Source organism: Telmatherina bonti (assembly GCF_933228915.1).
Source record: "Telmatherina bonti genome assembly, chromosome: 20".
Lineage (NCBI taxonomy): Eukaryota > Metazoa > Chordata > Actinopteri > Atheriniformes > Telmatherinidae > Telmatherina > Telmatherina bonti.
In genome coordinates this window covers 30399762-30417751 of record NC_136618.1, presented here as the reverse complement: position 1 = coordinate 30417751, position 17990 = coordinate 30399762, and the positions used below count along the sequence as shown (strand labels likewise).

The following is a 17990-nucleotide window of genomic DNA, read 5'->3' as shown; positions in this document are numbered from 1 at the left end:
TTGCTGATACCAAATCTGTTTATGTGAACATTATTGTGACTATGGTTATTATTGCTGTTATAACTCTGTAAGATTTTGCAGGTTGTAAAATTTAAGGTTGTAATAAATGACCCATCTTTTCTGAAGTTACCTCACCAATACAAATTTAATAACATTACAGATCTAACAATTTCAGCAAGTTTTATTCTGATTTGGCACATTTTACCTAAATACAACTATAAATGTGTGGTTTTAAAACAAAGATCTTGCTTTTAGCTTTTACTCGTCGCACGCGGTTCACTTACTCTTGACTTGCAGCTCGTGAAGCAGCCACTGGCATTTCTGAAAATGCTATCTAAACAAGTCATAATGATCCTCATCGGTGCAGTTCTCTCCACAAACAAGATCTGCAGGCTGCTTGCAGAAACTCTGCTGTCCTAACGGCCCTAACTGACCCTGTCAGAGTTGCCAGTTCTGGCTGATTTCAGCTGCACCAAACTCCACCAAAGAGCTGCTCCGTCGGTAGCTCCGTATATATAATGAAAAAGAAACGCCCACATTCTGGAGGCATTATTGTATTTTCACCATATACTGTTGCATAAGGATGCCATTACTCCCTGTAATATTTAGGAACCATTCCTTGCTAAAAACCTGAATGTTACTGATTTGGCAAAGTAGCAGGATACGTAGCGTGGGAACGCATTTTTTGGGGGGTGGCGGCTCTCCTCTTGTCTTAGTATATTGAGTGCTGCTCTTGTTGAATTAACGGTGAGGATCAGTGTTTTAGTGTAACAAAAATGTCACATTTTAACATTCAAGGCATTTATTTCTTTAAAACATGTCAGAAGCATGTCATCAAACACATCTGGGCAGGCTTGACTAGAGTGGTATCGGTTTTGGTATCGGTACATTTTTTTAAAGCCAAGTATGAGTACACACACATGACACGCCAAAGACTGAGTGTGAGTGGTTGCTTGTCTCTGTGATGGAGACCTGCCAGCTGTACCTGATAATTTATTAGGGGTGGGAAAATTGAATCGAAAAATAAAAAATCGGGATTTTTTTTTATTTCACAATTTTAAAATGGATTTATTTTTGTTAAAAATTCAATTTTTTTTCAATGAAATAAAATGAATCTTCTATAAAAATTTGGTCATTTTTATTGGTTTTATTGATCTTTTTACTTGTCTTCTTAGGCATCACAGCAGCAGAATGATGGCCTGGTTACTGTGTTGTTTTCTTCTAAATGAAATCAAGAAAAATTACAAACAAAAAGAAAATTTTATACATTTTTTTTGTTTTTAATCTACAAAAATCAGCAATATCGAAGAATTTTGAGAATCGCAATTTAAATCGAATCAAATCGGGACAAAAGCGTATCGTCACAGCCCTATAACTTATAGGATCATAAGCATTGATGAACTGGGTTAAATACAAACCTGTGGTCTCTAGCTTCCCAGTGAGGACTTTTCCCACCTTTTAGCTGATGTAAAACAGGAGCACCTTTTTACCATGTTGGCTGAAGTTCCACACTTTGATCAGAGTGAAACAGACCAGTAAACCGCAGGCGTTCGTTAATGTGGTGCCGTCGCTGTAATATCAAGTTGTGACATGCAGTTGCATAAACTTAAAGCTTTTCCTCACAGATGAGCCTGCAAACACACTCCCACCCTAACCAAGCTAACTGAGGCATGTCAAAACACAGTGACCTGTGCAATCAGCGGGGGTGTTGGGAAATCACTGGTGCTGGATTACCATGAAGCACCAACATCTGAAGACATGCCCTCCAACATCTGCCACGCCTCTGATCATGTTGGGGATCAGAAAGCTTCTGCAATGCTTCATTCGTCTTTAAAATATTGTTCAGGCTTGATTTGGGTTTGTCTTCTTCTTAACTCAACAGATTATTTTAGATTACCCAAGAAATGAAAGGTGGACTTTCTGCAGTATAAAAGCTAACTGGAAGGTGAAGCTTCTTGTGACTCTGATGTTAAGCAGCTGCAACAGGAAGTCAGGCTTTGGTAAACCGCAGAGTTCTTCGTGCTTCCTGTTGTGCGTTGGGTGGGTGGAAACGTTGCTTTTGTTTGTGACACTGATGATTCTTTTTAATCATTTCCTGCTTTTGACATTCAAAATGCCTCACTGTTAACATCGCCGTGAACTTCCTCTGCGCTACCATGCAAGAGTTGTATATCTACATGTAAAAGATGGATAAAGCCATGAAATTCAGTCCCCATTACCTCTTCTTCACTACTTTTCAGCAGAATATCCTTCTAATTTGTCGTTCAGATCACTTTGTGACTCAAATCTCCTTTAAACCGTCTTATTTTTGTCTCAAAGTTTCCCAGCTTGTCTTCACGCTGGTCATGCAGATGCATAGAGCTGCAGCGTCACAAACAGCAGGAAACAGCTGCATCGTCCTGTAGACGGATCTGATGCTTCAGCCTCTTGAAGCATCCTGAAACCTCTTGTACCTTAAAAACCGTCAGGAGTATGGGTGTGTGGGGGGTGGATACTACTTCTGTCGGTGCCTTAAAGCAACACATTAAGGTGATTTTTGTCTTGAGAGCAGCTGAAAAGCCTGAAGCCCACAACTTCATGATAGATGAAGCAGATGTATGTTTACCTTTAAAAGATACTAGTTACCTAGCTAACTGAACGCGATCGAGTACTATCTCTGACGCCGTGCCGTTTAAGCGTGTTATTACCACTACTGAAGCTGTGGAGAGTCATAAATGTGAAAATGTAAACGCATTGCTTAAATCGGAGTGTCCAGTCAGGTGCTGAGATACAGAACGACACATTATTCTGCATTTTTATTGATGCTGATAAGTTACCAGCATGCCTTTCATGTATTTGGTACCAAGCTAGTGCTAATAGCTAATAGCTGCTAATAGCTTCTTAACCAATCAGCTGAAATAAATGATGAAACATGAGGAAATACTTTGGGAAAATCCATCTGAAATAAATGTACGGTGGCCTGCTGGTATGACTTGTGTGAAGAGAAACAGCAACAGAAAACTGCTGCATGGAGCTTTTCCTCTTTAGGCTAACTAACAGATTAGCATCTCTGCTGTTTTATCCAGCAGTAACAGTGAATGATGCGACTCAGACAGGAGAATAAAGTAGCTGCTGGACGACCTGCCTTGTTTCTAACGTAACACCAAGATAGACTTCCCTGTTAGACTGAATGAACTTACCTGTCCAGCAGAAAGCTGCAGCCTCCACCTCAGTTCCATCATGAACTGTCTCCATCTGGTAAACGCTACAACCATCTACACTCTCCTTTACTCCTGCTTATCATTTCTTTTTGTTTTCTTGGTTATTATTTCCTCCCCCTCATGGGGTGAGAGAGATACACCACATAGAAAACACTGCAGTCCAACCACAATCTGCTACACCAGCACAGAAACCAGCACAGTCAGTGACTGTCGGGAGCACCAGAAATGACAAAGCTAAAAAGAAATCATGTATTTCAGCTGAAACCAGAAACACACAGAGAGAAAATGAACTGAAAATGGCTGTCAGTGGCCCTGTGATGGACCGGCAACCTGTTCACTAACAGGTGAGGTTTGCTCAGGCGTTTTACAGGTGAAATGGCTGGAGAAAGTACCATACACACAGCTAGATAACATCACCTACTGGTTTCTGGAACCAGTCTGAAACCTTCAGTTCCTTCATCATCCAGGTCTGCTGAAACCAGAAGCTACAAGCAGGTAGTGAAAGTGGCTGAGAAGCCCAGAAACTGCGGAGTAACTTTTCATCTACAGCCTATCCCTAGTGTGCACTTTTCCTGGGGACAGTATGGTGTAAATGTAGATAAGCTCCAAGTCATGAACACTGCATGCATGTTATTTTATTATGGCTGAAGAAAGACCATGTTTGGTTCCAAAAACAATAAAGAAAAAGTTGTAAACACTGCTTGATGGCTGAGTTTCCACTGAAACAGAAGTGTTGTTGTGTTTAATTCATTTTAGAATAACTTAAATGTTAAATCTAAAGTATAAATATTACTATAACTTCATTACTATATTGTAATACAATAGAAAAAACAACACTTTTTTTTCTCGTCCTGGTGTCCCGCCAGCGAGGACGCTTTTCCACACTAACAAGAAGATCATAACGTCATGAACGGCAAGAAAGCCAACCGGTAAAACTTCCGCGTCATCCTGCTGGGAGAATAGAAACATGCTTTCATGACCTTCAATGACTATTTAGAGCTGAAATTCAGCAGGTAAACCTGGAGATGAAGAATGAAACTTAAACTTTGTTGTGAAAATCTGAAGCATTGTTTCTACTGTTCTTTGGGTCCTGCAGGTGTTTACTTTAGGAGTTATTTCTGCTGTTATTTCGCTGTCATTGCAGGAGTGCTTTGCATTTTTCAGCTTATCTCTAAAGCACTAATACAGGGAGCGGCACATGTGAATGAAGCTTTGTGTGCGCGCCCTGTCTGTCCTCACGGAAACCTAGAATATTTAAAGCAGCCTGGCCAGAAACAGCCACATCTTCCTCGATGTAACCAACCAGCTAAGAAAGGTATGAGAGGAAGCATTTTTAGCTGTTCTCAGAAGGAAGTACTGCCTTCTGAGCTGAGTCACTATGTCACTATGTCAACTTGAGTTTGACGTTGGTGCTTCAGCGCCTTCAGACCTGACGTGTCACACCGTCGCTGGTTCAGGACTGGAAACAGGAAATTATGAGAGTGACTTCACGCAACCCATTGAACACGTTAGTCAGGACGATGTGTAAGAAATTAACATTTAAAACTCACCAGATTAACCAATAAAATCATGTAATCACACATTACCAACAGTCTGAAGTACAGGAAGTAGTGTTGGATCAATACAACTGGATGTTTATAGTTTCTTTAGATCCCTTAACTCCAGTTTCAGGCCCACTGTACAAACTTCCATAAATGATCTCATATTTTACCCGTCATGTTAAAAGGCTAACAATACAAATAAGGTATTATCTTTAACATATTTAATGAGCTAATCCAGTTTAAAATACTACTTTACTTCATTAAGCATTGGTTGGCGTAGTGGTTAGCACTGTGGCCTCACAGCAAGAAGGTTGCTGTACTATCGTTGGCTTGGGGTGGGCGGGGGTCGAACGGTGGAGTTTGCATGTTCTCCCACTGTATCAGTGGGTTCTCTCTGGGTTCTCCAGCTTCCTCCCACCATTCAATCACATACATGTTAGGTTAACTGGTGACTAAATTGTCCCTTTGTCTCTTTGTGTTGGTTCTATGATGGACTGGAGATCTGTCCAGGTCTACCTGCCTCTGGCCTGATGGTTGCTGGGATAGACTCCAGCTTCCAGTCACCCTGAATAGGACTATGCGGTTAAGAAAATGGATGGATGGATCATCAAGCATCTTCCACCACATGTGATCCCTTCTCCTGTTCCCTCTTCTTAGATAAGTCTGAGAATATTGTAAATCTGTCTTTCAGTCAGATGAATATGGACATACACTCACTGTGCACTTTATTAGAGCCACCTGTTCAGCTGATTACCATAACTCAACACATTTACTCATGCAGACATGGTGAAGACGACTGATGTAGTTCAAACTCAGCATCAAAATGAGGAAGAAAGGAGATTTAAGTGACTGATTTGCTACGTTTACATGGGAGTTTTAATTCCTGTTTAATTCCGAATAAAAGTTTATTCCACTTTAAACTGATGAAAAATGACCATGTAAACACTTAATTCCTAATGCTAATTTCTATTTGGAATTAAACTTAATTCCGATGTAAGTAACTGGTTTGTTAGCATTTTAATTCTGAACTATTTATTTCCTCTGTCATGTAAACCTTCATTCCGCTCTAAGTTCATTCTGGTCGTTCTGAGCATGCTCGTTACCTTGTCCTGTCCCGATGACGCGCGTTGTTTTGCCTCCCGTGTTCGGTGGTCTATCTTTCTTCTTCTTCTCAGTTGCTGCAAAAAGTGAAGTAGTATGCTCGTGTTGAGTTGCTACTTCACATTTATAATAAAAATAGCAGCGAAACTGATACTTATTATGTAGTTGTACTTTGGTTTTTACAAGTTACGACTGAAAAGACGAGAAGCAGGGAGCCAACTTTGTTTATTTCTCGTATACGTCATACGTCACATGCACCCTCTGTCCAATCAGAACCCTTCCCAAACCGCTCTAAAGAGGAATTAAGTCAGGACGTATTTCATGTAAACGTTTTGAAACATTATTTTTATGTAAACTCATAGGAGAATACGTTAATTCTGAATTATTTAATTCCATATGAAAAAACATCATGTAACAGTAGCCAATGTGACATGGTTGTTGGTTTCTTTGTCAAGAGGGGCTTTATAGATATAAAGATCCTCAATAATCTGAATTCCTTTTTTATTTATTTGTTTATTTTGAATAATTGTTTGTTATGGGATTTACATTGTACTGCTGGACCTGAAAAACGGATGGAAAGAGAACAGAAAGGAAAAGGACAATTGGCAGAAAATAAATCGGAGAGAGAGATACACCACATAGAAAACACTGCAGTCCAACCACAATCTGCTACACCAGCACAGAAACCAGCACAGTCAGTGACTGTCGGGAGCACCAGAAATGACAAAGCTAAAAAGAAATCATGTATTTCAGCTGAAACCAGAAACACACAGAGAGAAAATGAACTGAAAATGGCTGTCAGTGGCCCTGTGATGGACCGGCAACCTGTTCACTAACAGGTGAGGTTTGCTCAGGCGTTTTACAGGTGAAATGGCTGGAGAAAGTACCATACACACAGCTAGATAACATCACCTACTGGTTTCTGGAACCAGTCTGAAACCTTCAGTTCCTTCATCATCCAGGTCTGCTGAAACCAGAAGCTACAAGCAGGTAGTGAAAGTGGCTGAGAAGCCCAGAAACTGCGGAGTAACTTTTCATCTACAGCCTATCCCTAGTGTGCACTTTTCCTGGGGACAGTATGGTGTAAATGTAGATAAGCTCCAAGTCATGAACACTGCATGCATGTTATTTTATTATGGCTGAAGAAAGACCATGTTTGGTTCCAAAAACAATAAAGAAAAAGTTGTAAACACTGCTTGATGGCTGAGTTTCCACTGAAACAGAAGTGTTGTTGTGTTTAATTCATTTTAGAATAACTTAAATGTTAAATCTAAAGTATAAATATTACTATAACTTCATTACTATATTGTAATACAATAGAAAAAACAACACTTTTTTTTCTCGTCCTGGTGTCCCGCCAGCGAGGACGCTTTTCCACACTAACAAGAAGATCATAACGTCATGAACGGCAAGAAAGCCAACCGGTAAAACTTCCGCGTCATCCTGCTGGGAGAATAGAAACATGCTTTCATGACCTTCAATGACTATTTAGAGCTGAAATTCAGCAGGTAAACCTGGAGATGAAGAATGAAACTTAAACTTTGTTGTGAAAATCTGAAGCATTGTTTCTACTGTTCTTTGGGTCCTGCAGGTGTTTACTTTAGGAGTTATTTCTGCTGTTATTTCGCTGTCATTGCAGGAGTGCTTTGCATTTTTCAGCTTATCTCTAAAGCACTAATACAGGGAGCGGCACATGTGAATGAAGCTTTGTGTGCGCGCCCTGTCTGTCCTCACGGAAACCTAGAATATTTAAAGCAGCCTGGCCAGAAACAGCCACATCTTCCTCGATGTAACCAACCAGCTAAGGAAGGTATGAGAGGAAGCATTTTTAGCTGTTCTCAGAAGGAAGTACTGCCTTCTGAGCCGAGTCACTATGTCACTATGTCAACTAGAAAATGAACTGAAAATGGCTGTCAGTGGCCCTATTAAATATAAATATAAATATTACTATAACTTCATTACTATATTGTAATACAATAGACAAAACAACACTTTTTTTTCTTTTAGCAGTCTAGCGCTTAGATGTCTGGAAGAGTAGAAGAGAAAGTATCGGTTACATCCCGATCTTTGTGAAAAGTACGTAAATAAGACTTCTGAATAAATGAGTCTCTAAGCGGTGGTTGGGAATGAGGTCCCTGCTTTCCTGCATCGCTCATGAGTGTTTACTGGGATTTTCCCACACAACCATGTCTAATGTTCACAGAAAATTCTCTGGAAAGAGAAAATATCCAGTCAGCAGCAGTTGTCTGGACCAGAACGTCTTTTTGAAATTGGAGGAGAATGGACATACTGGTTGGAGATGATAGAAAGGCAACAATCTCTACCAGTGTTTTGGTCCACTTTGTGCCTCTAAGTACCAACATGACATGATTTAACCAACACAGCTGATCATGTCCATGTCTTTATGAGCACAGTGTAGCATCTTGTGATTGATAAACATGAAGCCTCACCAACATGCAGCTGCTCAGAATGATCCATCTATGACTCTGAGGTCACTGGATTTTGTTGTAGTATCACTTCATTCTCCAAATGTCAAAGTGGAATTTCTTTCCCAGCAAAATTTCCCGTCTTGAGACAGCTCCGTTACGTAGGATGACTCTTCCTCTCTGCCGGCACAATGACGAGTTAATAAGCTCAGGAGTCAACGTATTAGCTGTCATGTGCAGTGAGTCATGTGCATGACAGAGGCACAGTGTGAATATGTGTGCTGGCAACATGACTCTATATAAGGAATAAGTCAATTACTTTAAAGTGATAACTCTTAGTTCACTGCTGCACATTAGTATTCTGAGCTTTTTACCTCCTTCATCCACTTCTCCGCGGCTTCATCTGACACAAAGATGCTTTTCATGGCCTTAAAAACAGCGCAAAAAAATGTCCTTATCTTCTGGAACATTGTACTTGGCTTGTATAAGACATGTCAGTCATTTTGGATGTGGGAACGTGGCTACAGAGTATTCCAGCAGAGTATATAACAGTTTCAGTCTCAGAGCTGTTGTCCACCGCAAGGGTGTAATACGATTCTGCAGTCATGTTGACTTATTAATGAAATGAGCATGAAAACACAACATAGCCTCCTTAGCAATGCAATTTGTATGCAAACAAGACAGGCTGACCTTTTAATCAATCCAGTTTGGCATTTACACAAGCAAAGAACACAAAGTGTGTCTGGGCAGACGTTTCTGCTTAACCTCCACCCAACAGAAGCTAATTTCAGCTGTTCTGATCATAAAATGCAAATGGAGGCAGATCCATAACAAGGAGCCATTGTTATGCATCGTGTTTGCAGTGTGTGTGAGTGTGTGTGTGTGTGTGTGTGTGTGTGTGTGTGTGTGTGGAGAGGACGGAAGCTGTTCCTCTCAGCAGTTAATGAGACCCTGGAGGACCACGGGGGTTGTGGGGGCAGGTGAAGGCCCGATAACATATATATAAGCTTTGCATGAGTCGTAACCAGGCTGCAGCAGCAGGTCCGTCCTGTCATAGTGGAGAGGTGACTGGGAGAGAGGACCACAATGCAGAACTACAATGGAGTCAGTAGGGAACTGGGATGTATCTAATGAAACTGAAGGCAGTGCAGTGACGGGATAAAGAAGAACTGGAAGTTCAAGTTATTTCAGACTTCAGAACAAGTGACAAAATGAATGAGAGTTAATACCTAAATGGTACAGGATGGATTACTATCCAAAAAAAAGGAAACAAATGGGTATTTATATTATGACGAAGTAAAAGAGACAAAACAAATACTACTACATAAATAGCAGTCTCTAAATACTAATCACAGGAGGCGATATCCATTCTGAAACCAGCTATTCATCTCATCAGTATGTCTGCACTGAGAACTGCGCAGCCAGTGGTGGAATATAACAAGGTGACCACTCATTCTAGCTGAGCGTTAATTTCAGTGTTAAAAATAGCAATCATAGGCTCATGCAATGCGCATTAGCGTTAGAAATTATCATAAATTAACATTAAACATCTTTAGATGGTTGACTCACTGTACTGTACACTCCTACTGTCACTTGCAGCAAGATGTTGGTGTCAGCAAGATAGAAGCTATAGACTAGCTTCTCTAGAGTCTAGACTGGTGACCCACTGGATTGTACACTCCTCTTATCCATTAGCAAAGTAGCTGGTATTTGCAGGATAATGACTAGCTTCTCTAGACTGTTAACTTATCCTGCTTTCCATTAGCAAGGAGATGCTGGTGTTATCATTAGCTAGGCTAATGACTAGCTTTTTTAGATTGGTGACCCTCTGAATTGTACACTCCTCGTGCTTTCCATTAGCAAGGAGATGCCTGTGTTAGCATTAAAGAAGCTAACAACTAGTTTGTATAGACTGGCTATATCACAGATTTAATCCAATGAGATGCTGCATTTAATGCCCAGATCACCGAGAACAAGACGTCAACTTTCTAAGTGGAACTGGTGATGGGAAGTTTGGTTCTTTTTAAAGATTTGACTCTTTTCATCTGGCTCCCTTAGTTGAGCCGTTCATTTTGACTCCCAAATGGTTCTTCATTTAGTTTAATATTATTATAAGAATATTGTTTTTCTAATATATTTTTTTAAAATGTTAAACAAACAACTGAACACTAATCCACATTAAGAAAATTGAGTAAATCAAGCTCCAGGTCTGAAGATAATGAATCTTTAACCCTTGAAGGCAAGATATATGAAAACCTGGTAAAAAAAAAACAAACAAACAAAAAGGCCCTTTTTTTTTTTTAAATGTGATGGTGTATTCTTCTGCTTCCTGGTATCTATTAGGAAGCAGAAGATCAGTATCAGATTGTGTTCAGCAGAATTTGAGGAAAGTTTTTACCAAAAAGTGTAGCATAAGTCTTAGAAACTGTATTTGTATATGACACATTTGCCATTATTCCCTCATTTCACTTTTTTGTCTGACTCTAAATTGTCATTTAAATCTGGTTTCAAATTCTTACTGTGTATTTGGTTTGTGCCAGTACAGTCCTTGTCGTCTAATAGCTCTTTCCTTATAGTAATATTATCTTAGTCCTTCCTTGTATGTAATTGACCCATCAAAAATAAGTCCCCGCCTTTTCCCCTTAGACTGGAATTGCAGGAATTGGTTCTTCTCGTTGACTAAAAAGAATTGGCTTTTGGAGCCCAATCATTCATGAACTACATGTCACTATTTGCCACAGCTGCCTTTTATACTGGTGTATTTATTATGCAGAGGGAGCGTATAACTAACAAGAAGCAGGTGTGGTAATTTGGAAAGACAAACCAGGTATAACAGAGGAGCAACACAATGCAAGAGGGGGAAACCTCTACAAACCAAAATGTGAAGCAGGAAACTAGAGTATGACTTAATCTTCAAACAAAGAGACCAACATGAGAAAGTAAAACTAAATTCAGGTAATGATGCAAAGTTGTTGCTGTTTTCCAGATTTTCTGGTTTTGGCATTAATTATAATTGATCCAGTCTGTTACCATGTGTTGAACTGATTAAGTGACATGATGCCAAGATATCTCTATTTATCACATTTTAAAGTGTTTAATAGCTGTTTATCATCCATGGATCATTTTTATTATTACATTAAACCTTACATAAATAATGTGATAACCACTACCTTTACTGTCCAATGTGGGTTTGCTGACATAGAAAACGGCTTCGTTCATGCCCATAGTGCTTACTGTAAAAGCCACTGTTATGTTTTAGTGTGCCTCTAGGCAGCAAACAGCTGTGGTTTAGGGTTAATGGCAGCACTCAAACACATCTCCGAATGCTAAACTTCTTGAATATTATGGGCATTAGTTGAGACCTAAAGACGGCTGAGTGGAGCTAATGCTTGCCATCATTCATGGTTCTGCAGTGTACTAATGGACCTGGAGCTGTCCTACTGACAATATAACCCTAAATGCAACCTGCTGTTGCTCAATCATCCCTGCCAGTATGTTAGATGCAGTCCATCAGAGCCCTAAAGACGATGACACATCATTTGGTCTAGGAACACACACACAACAAAACTCTTTGCTAAACATCTCCAGGTCAGTAAAAGAATAACACCGCTTTAAAATTAGCCTTTGTATTGGTTCAGTTTTTTCCTGAAAGAGTCTAATTATAGCTCACAATTTAATATATTGCATTACTCCTACACTCAGTAATAGCGTAAAATTATAACATCATGAGGATGAACCGCTGAGGATGGTCTGCTAATGGCCACTTGCACTAACACTGTGTCAGAAAGCCTCTGACGGATGTTGAATGATCTCTGCTTCGTGCAGAAGACCAGTCTGCACTGTCTCTTCATCGACATGCTTCTGTGTCGCATTTCCAGTCCAGTCTGCTGTCCATCTTAACTCTAAGGTTCTTGTATTCCTCCACCTCCCCCACCTCTTCCTCCAGGACGTAAAGTGTTTTGTTTATTCCTGTTCTCCTAAAGTCAACAATCATCTCCTGTTCTGTTTGCGTTGAAGATGAGGTGATTGTTTCTGCGCTATATCTCAAATTCACTGACCAGTTGCCTGTACTCTTCTTCCTGTCCATCACTGATACACCTCACAACAGCAAAGTAATTAGAGTATTTCTGCAGATGACAGGAATGGAAGTGTGAAGAGAAATGGTGGGAGTACAGTCCCTTGTGGTGCTCCAGTATCTCAGACACACAACCTTTCAGCCTCATAACTTCAGGCTATTCGGTGGTCATAAATCCAGGTGATTGTAGAGGTTTCCACCTGGAATTAATGGAACTTCTCACATAACAATCCATTCCAGTATACCCCCCCAGTTGGTAGATGAAAAGCGCAGTGCAGGGAAGACTTGGAACAGTACATCAAGAACCAATACATAGATACAGCCAAAGGAACACCACTTGGCTCGCTAGGTTACGCACCACGTCTTGATCTCCTGAGGACCCCATTCAATACCTTTCCACGAAAGCTGTGGGAAAGTGCAAGAGCAGCATCAGCAGCGGGACCCAACGGGCTTCCCCATAAGCTCTTTAATAGCTATCCTCAAGCGGCAAAGGGACTCTGGGAACTCATGAGGGTTGTGTTGAAGAACCAGTCCATCCCACTGGAGTGGCTAGAGGCAGTAGCAGTTTTCATCCCTAATGAGCAGAAGTCAACCAGTTCAGGATCGGCTTGCTAAACATAGAAGGGAAACTCTCCATTATGGTCTCAGCAATAAGGATGACTCGTTTTCTTAGTAGCAACAGCTACATTGACACAAGCTGTTGGAAGACTGGACTCGCTGGCTTCCCAGGATGCCTTGAGCATCTGCGATATGTCAGATTCAACAGGCCAAAAGAGAAAACAGTGACTTGTATGTGGTTTGGCTTGACATGGCACATGGCAGCCACTGCCGTCTGGTTTAGAGTGCAAAACACCTATGAATAGGTGGAACCAGTGGAGAACCCTGCAAAGGGCCTTGTAAGAAGTGCGGCAGGCAGATAGACCACCATCGTAACTCGTATAACAGGACTGCATAGAAACATGATCTTCAAAGTGCTGCTGGATTTTTCCAGGTGAGAGTGGACTTTCTAAAGCAGGTAGAAGATGGCGTCCTCAGCCCCAAACAGGTCAGAGGTCAAATAACAACAATGATTTTTTTAAATGACGCGAGAGGGAGGTCCTTACTGTTAAGATGCTACCAATACGTGAAAAGAACTGGAAAAATTGGTTCATAACAACACAACACTTTACCAAAACATGTTCTTTGCTTCAGCTGCCACAGAGGTTGTGTTAGGACAGATCACTCCTCCATAAACATTTCCCTTTATTTAGATTTAGTCCGAGGCATACATGAAAAAGAATGGAAAGGTTTCAGTGTGTCTCGTTTTCCTCCCTCCCTGCTTTGTAATTGCTTCAAGCTAAATTCAATTTAAGATAATAGACAGAAAGATGAGCCTGGTCTGTTTCTTCAGGAGTCTACCTTTGTGTTTAGACGTAGCTGGACTCAACTCGGCTTTGGTAACGGTACTGTTGTGAAGGTGTGAGATCTTAAACTGTCCAAGTTGCTTCCAGTGGTTACAAAGCAGATAAAACAGATCACTTTCCAGTGATGCAGGATGTTTTATAATCATTCAGGTCTTTCTCTGGTCACAGAGATGCCTCACACATTATGTCAATTTATGTACAAACACCAGAAAACCACAGAATGTTTCCAAAGCCTGCAGTGTAGACTGCTGTGTTATGAGCTTCTTGACGTGCTGTCATCCTGGCCCTCGCCCTGCAGGAGCACGTGCACAATCCTACGTGACAGATGGCTATCACTTCCAACTGGTTCTCCCGGCTTTTCTATTTCTGGCATCCACAGGCACAGTGGCTTTTGTGTAGGCTGTCAGTGTTGTATTTAATCTACAGATTAAATTTCAGGAGCAGATTTAAATGAAAAGTCTTGAGGTGTTTTCTCTGTTTCAGCATAGTTTGGTGTCTCTGCAGTTTCTTCAGGCTGTGAGTTGAGTTTATTGTGCTGTTTCCATGCTGTGTTTCCATCTTGACATAATGGAATGTACAACAAAAAACAATAAGTAATTACATAGTCTATAGAGCTCCACCCTCACTTAAACCCACCCTGACCTTCCTGTTCAGCCACCACTTCCAGCCTTTCCTTCCTCAGCCAACTCCCGTGTGGAGTTGGTGTAGGTGTGAAATCTGGTCTGTGTTTCGGTGGATGACGGTGTTCAGGATGCAGTTTGACCCAATAGGAGATGATGCGGAGAAAACAGCCAACAGCTGGGATGGACTGGAGAAAGTTCATCGTTCATGAATTCAATAAATTAATAAAATAACTCTTCGTCTTTTGAGGGGAAATTATAATGTTGTGGTATTTTAATTTAAATTAAAAAATGATCAACTCTGAAGGGAGATAGCTGTCACCTGTCTGCCTTGCAGCCACTTGAAGAAGCCTCTGACTGATTGCAGAGGTGCCCAAGTCTGGTCCTTGAGATGTACTGTCCTGCAACATTTCTTCTCCTACTCACCTGAACGTCTCATACCAGGCTTCTGCACGACATGCAGATGAGATAAGGAGAAAGGATGTGTTTAAAAGGTGCAGAATATCAGATCTCCAGGACCAGACTTGTCATCCCTGCTCTGTGTTTTCATGACGTGTTTTGTGCAGCATCCTTCTCTGAATCCGCTCCAGATCAGATTTACTGTTCAGTTCAGCGTCCAGTATGCAGATCTCTTTCTTCACCATGACGAGCTGAAATTGAAAATCACTACTGGAACTCCTCCTTACAGCTTTCTGTTAACTTTACTGTCTTTTATCTGTTTGTCCAGTCTTAAAACCTTTTCCTCATGGGGATCCACCACACTGGGGGCCTTGCTGGGTCGTTGCCATGGAGATGGCTTCTAACAGGTTGGCCCTGTTAGAAGCCACATTGCAGCCATTTGGCTGTAATACGTATTGGGGCCAACCCTGAATTGTGTCCGTTACAGAAGGGATGCACCCTATGGTTACGGGTGGGCTGGCCCTTGGTGTGAGGGGATCCCCAGGATATAATTTTCTCTCTGCCAAGCCAGATGTTATCTCTTATGTTTATTCTTTTACTATTAATATTATTATTATTGGTTAAAGAGACAGAAAATTACTATAGAAATTTTATCAGGCAACATGGGATTGGGGGTGTGTCAGTGTGTGTGTGTGAATGATGATGTGTCTATTTGTTTAACTTGTTTTAACATATGTAAAGCACTTTGAGCTGCTTCTTGTATGAAAGGTTCTATACAAATAAACTTTGATTTGATTGGATTAGATTAAAACAGTGTATAAACATCCAAGAGACACGTTTCTACAGCTATTCCCGTGAAACACATGATACTGTTTTCTCTGCATTCCTTTTGTATCCTTGTTAGCACTTAAAGCTTTTCCATTTCATTAGCTTTCAACTTCTGGTTTTACAGTAATTCTTATGACCTCTGCAGTGTTAAATTGGTGCATCTTATATGTTCAATCATGGCAGCATCTGTCATAATGGCTGTCCTTTTCCATTGAATCTGTTTGTTGGGCCTCTCGGTCAGACCTCCTGTGCTGATGAATGATTAATGTTTAGGGACTGAGCTTCTGTGCTGGAGGACTTTAACTCTGCACCATTAATGTCTTGCCTGTGGAACAGAGGCTTCACCTGCTCCTTGAGTTCTGTTTCATTCAATCCACCTGCTCCTTGAGTTCTGTTTCATTCAATCCAGAGTAGGTGCGGCTATGTAGCCCAGGCCTCACAGCTGTTTGCTGCAGGAGAACTCCAACTCAGCTGATCTTTGGCTCCCCTATGCATCAAAAAAACATCTTGGCTTGGCCTCTGATGGCTTCATTCCAGCATTAGGACCATTACTTTCTTCTTTTCAGACACAGAACTTTCTGCTGCTTGCTGAATAATAGCTGCTCCTGATTGGACGTTAATGTCAAATTAAGCTCTCTGATTGGTGGAAAGTTTGACATGAAGTGGCTTCATCTGCATTTCTAGGTCAAAATAGAGGTCTCCTAGCAACACAGTCGTGACAATGATCTTTTTTATCCTGAAATTTGAAAAATTCATTTAGAGTTTCTGAATAAACACTCCTAAGGTAACATATCCAGAACAGTTTACCTTGCAGAGTTACACACTACCGTTCCTTCAGTGTCGAAAATAGAGGGTTAATGCAGCAGCAGCTGTGATTGTACCTGGCATTCAGGTACATCAGTAATCTCTTACACACACACACACACATAGCGCTGACTCAGACCTGTTTAAGCCTCAGCCTGTCGGTGCTTCTCCTATGAGGACCAAAAGGTCATTGCTGATCTGACAGAGCACTGCTTCTGTGTGTGGAAATGTCTCTGAGTCTAACATGACATGTGAGAAAAGCCTGGAGATTTAGCTCTACGGTCTGAGTCGTCATTAAGCAAAGACTGTGAATGTAATAGGAACAGATAAAAGTTGAAAGTGTTTAGTGTCTCCACCCAACAGGGTCAGATGGATTAATGTCCTGGTCCTGACAGCTGGAGCTGGTAGCAGATTAGTAGAAGTTCACTTTCAAGACTGCTTGTGGACCCAGCTGCCCTCAGCCAGGACTTAAAACTCTGACAGCTAAAGGAGTAGGCGGTGCCATACCTGTGAACAGGCAGGATGCACACATTCTCCCACCAGCCACTTTCTCAGGTCCACCTTGCCAGTACTGTTGGACACCATTTGTCATGTTGATACTAGGGGACCAAAGGGGAATAGAAAATGTCCCCCCACCATTACACCAGCAGTTTGATCCATGGCAGGATGGATCCATGTTTTTTTTATGTTTCCAGCAGATTCTGATCCGATCTGCTTCAAGCAAGCGGCAGCCTCCGGTGGTAAAGAGCAAATTCCCATAGACTCCCAGGTTAAAAAGACCAACTTCAAAGCAGAAATAAACATGTTTACAGCCTGGTTCAAAACTCCATTTTAGGTTTAATAGGTCAGGTTTACATTCATGACAACTGTGGGAGGAGTGAATTTTTTTTCTAACTTGCCCGTTTAGAAGTAATTTAATCTTAAAATTCGTCATATTTAGGGGCGTGTCCTTTTGATTGACAGGTACTGATCTCCCGATTCAAGTAAGAAGAACACAGAACAACCGCGGTTTTTAGCCGGTTAACAATGTGACTTAGCTTTAGCACGCTTACCTCCGTTAGCTGGTTAGCTTCTGTTATCTCTGGGTTAGCTCGGTTAGCTCTTAGCTGCAGAAAGCTCGGAGTTCGTTTGATGTCAATCATCCACCATGGCGCTCACAGCCCCCCTCTCAGCTCCACCTCTTTGCCCACATTTGTATTTTCTGGGCGAGACGACACGCATGCCCCTGCTAAGCTGGCGATGGTAGGAACCGCCCACAGAGTTTCAATTCAGCTCTTTAGAAACCTACGGGTGACGTCACGGAGGCTCCGTCCATCCTATTAAATACAGTCTATGGCTTCAAGGTTGGACATGTTGTGTGTTCAGAGATGACATTCTGCATATCTTGGTTGGAACCAGTTCTTATCTGACTTCCTGTTGCCTTGCTATCATCTCCAACCAGTCTGACCATTCTCCTCTGACTCGGACCAACAACCATGCTGAGTTAAGAATCACTTAAATCTACTTTCTTCCTCATTCTGATGCTCAGATTGAACTTTATTATGTCTACATGACTGTATGCACTGAGTTGCTGCTACGTGATTGGCTGATCAG

The 17990-nt window shown here is 41.2% G+C and overlaps 1 protein-coding gene across 1 annotated transcript in view; it reads left to right on the top strand.

Moving 5' to 3' along the window:
* The window catches only part of gfod1 (glucose-fructose oxidoreductase domain containing 1), a 32458-nt gene that overhangs the window by 9732 nt on the left and 4736 nt on the right, over positions 1-17990 (top strand). The gene's annotated exons all lie outside the window — the stretch shown is intronic.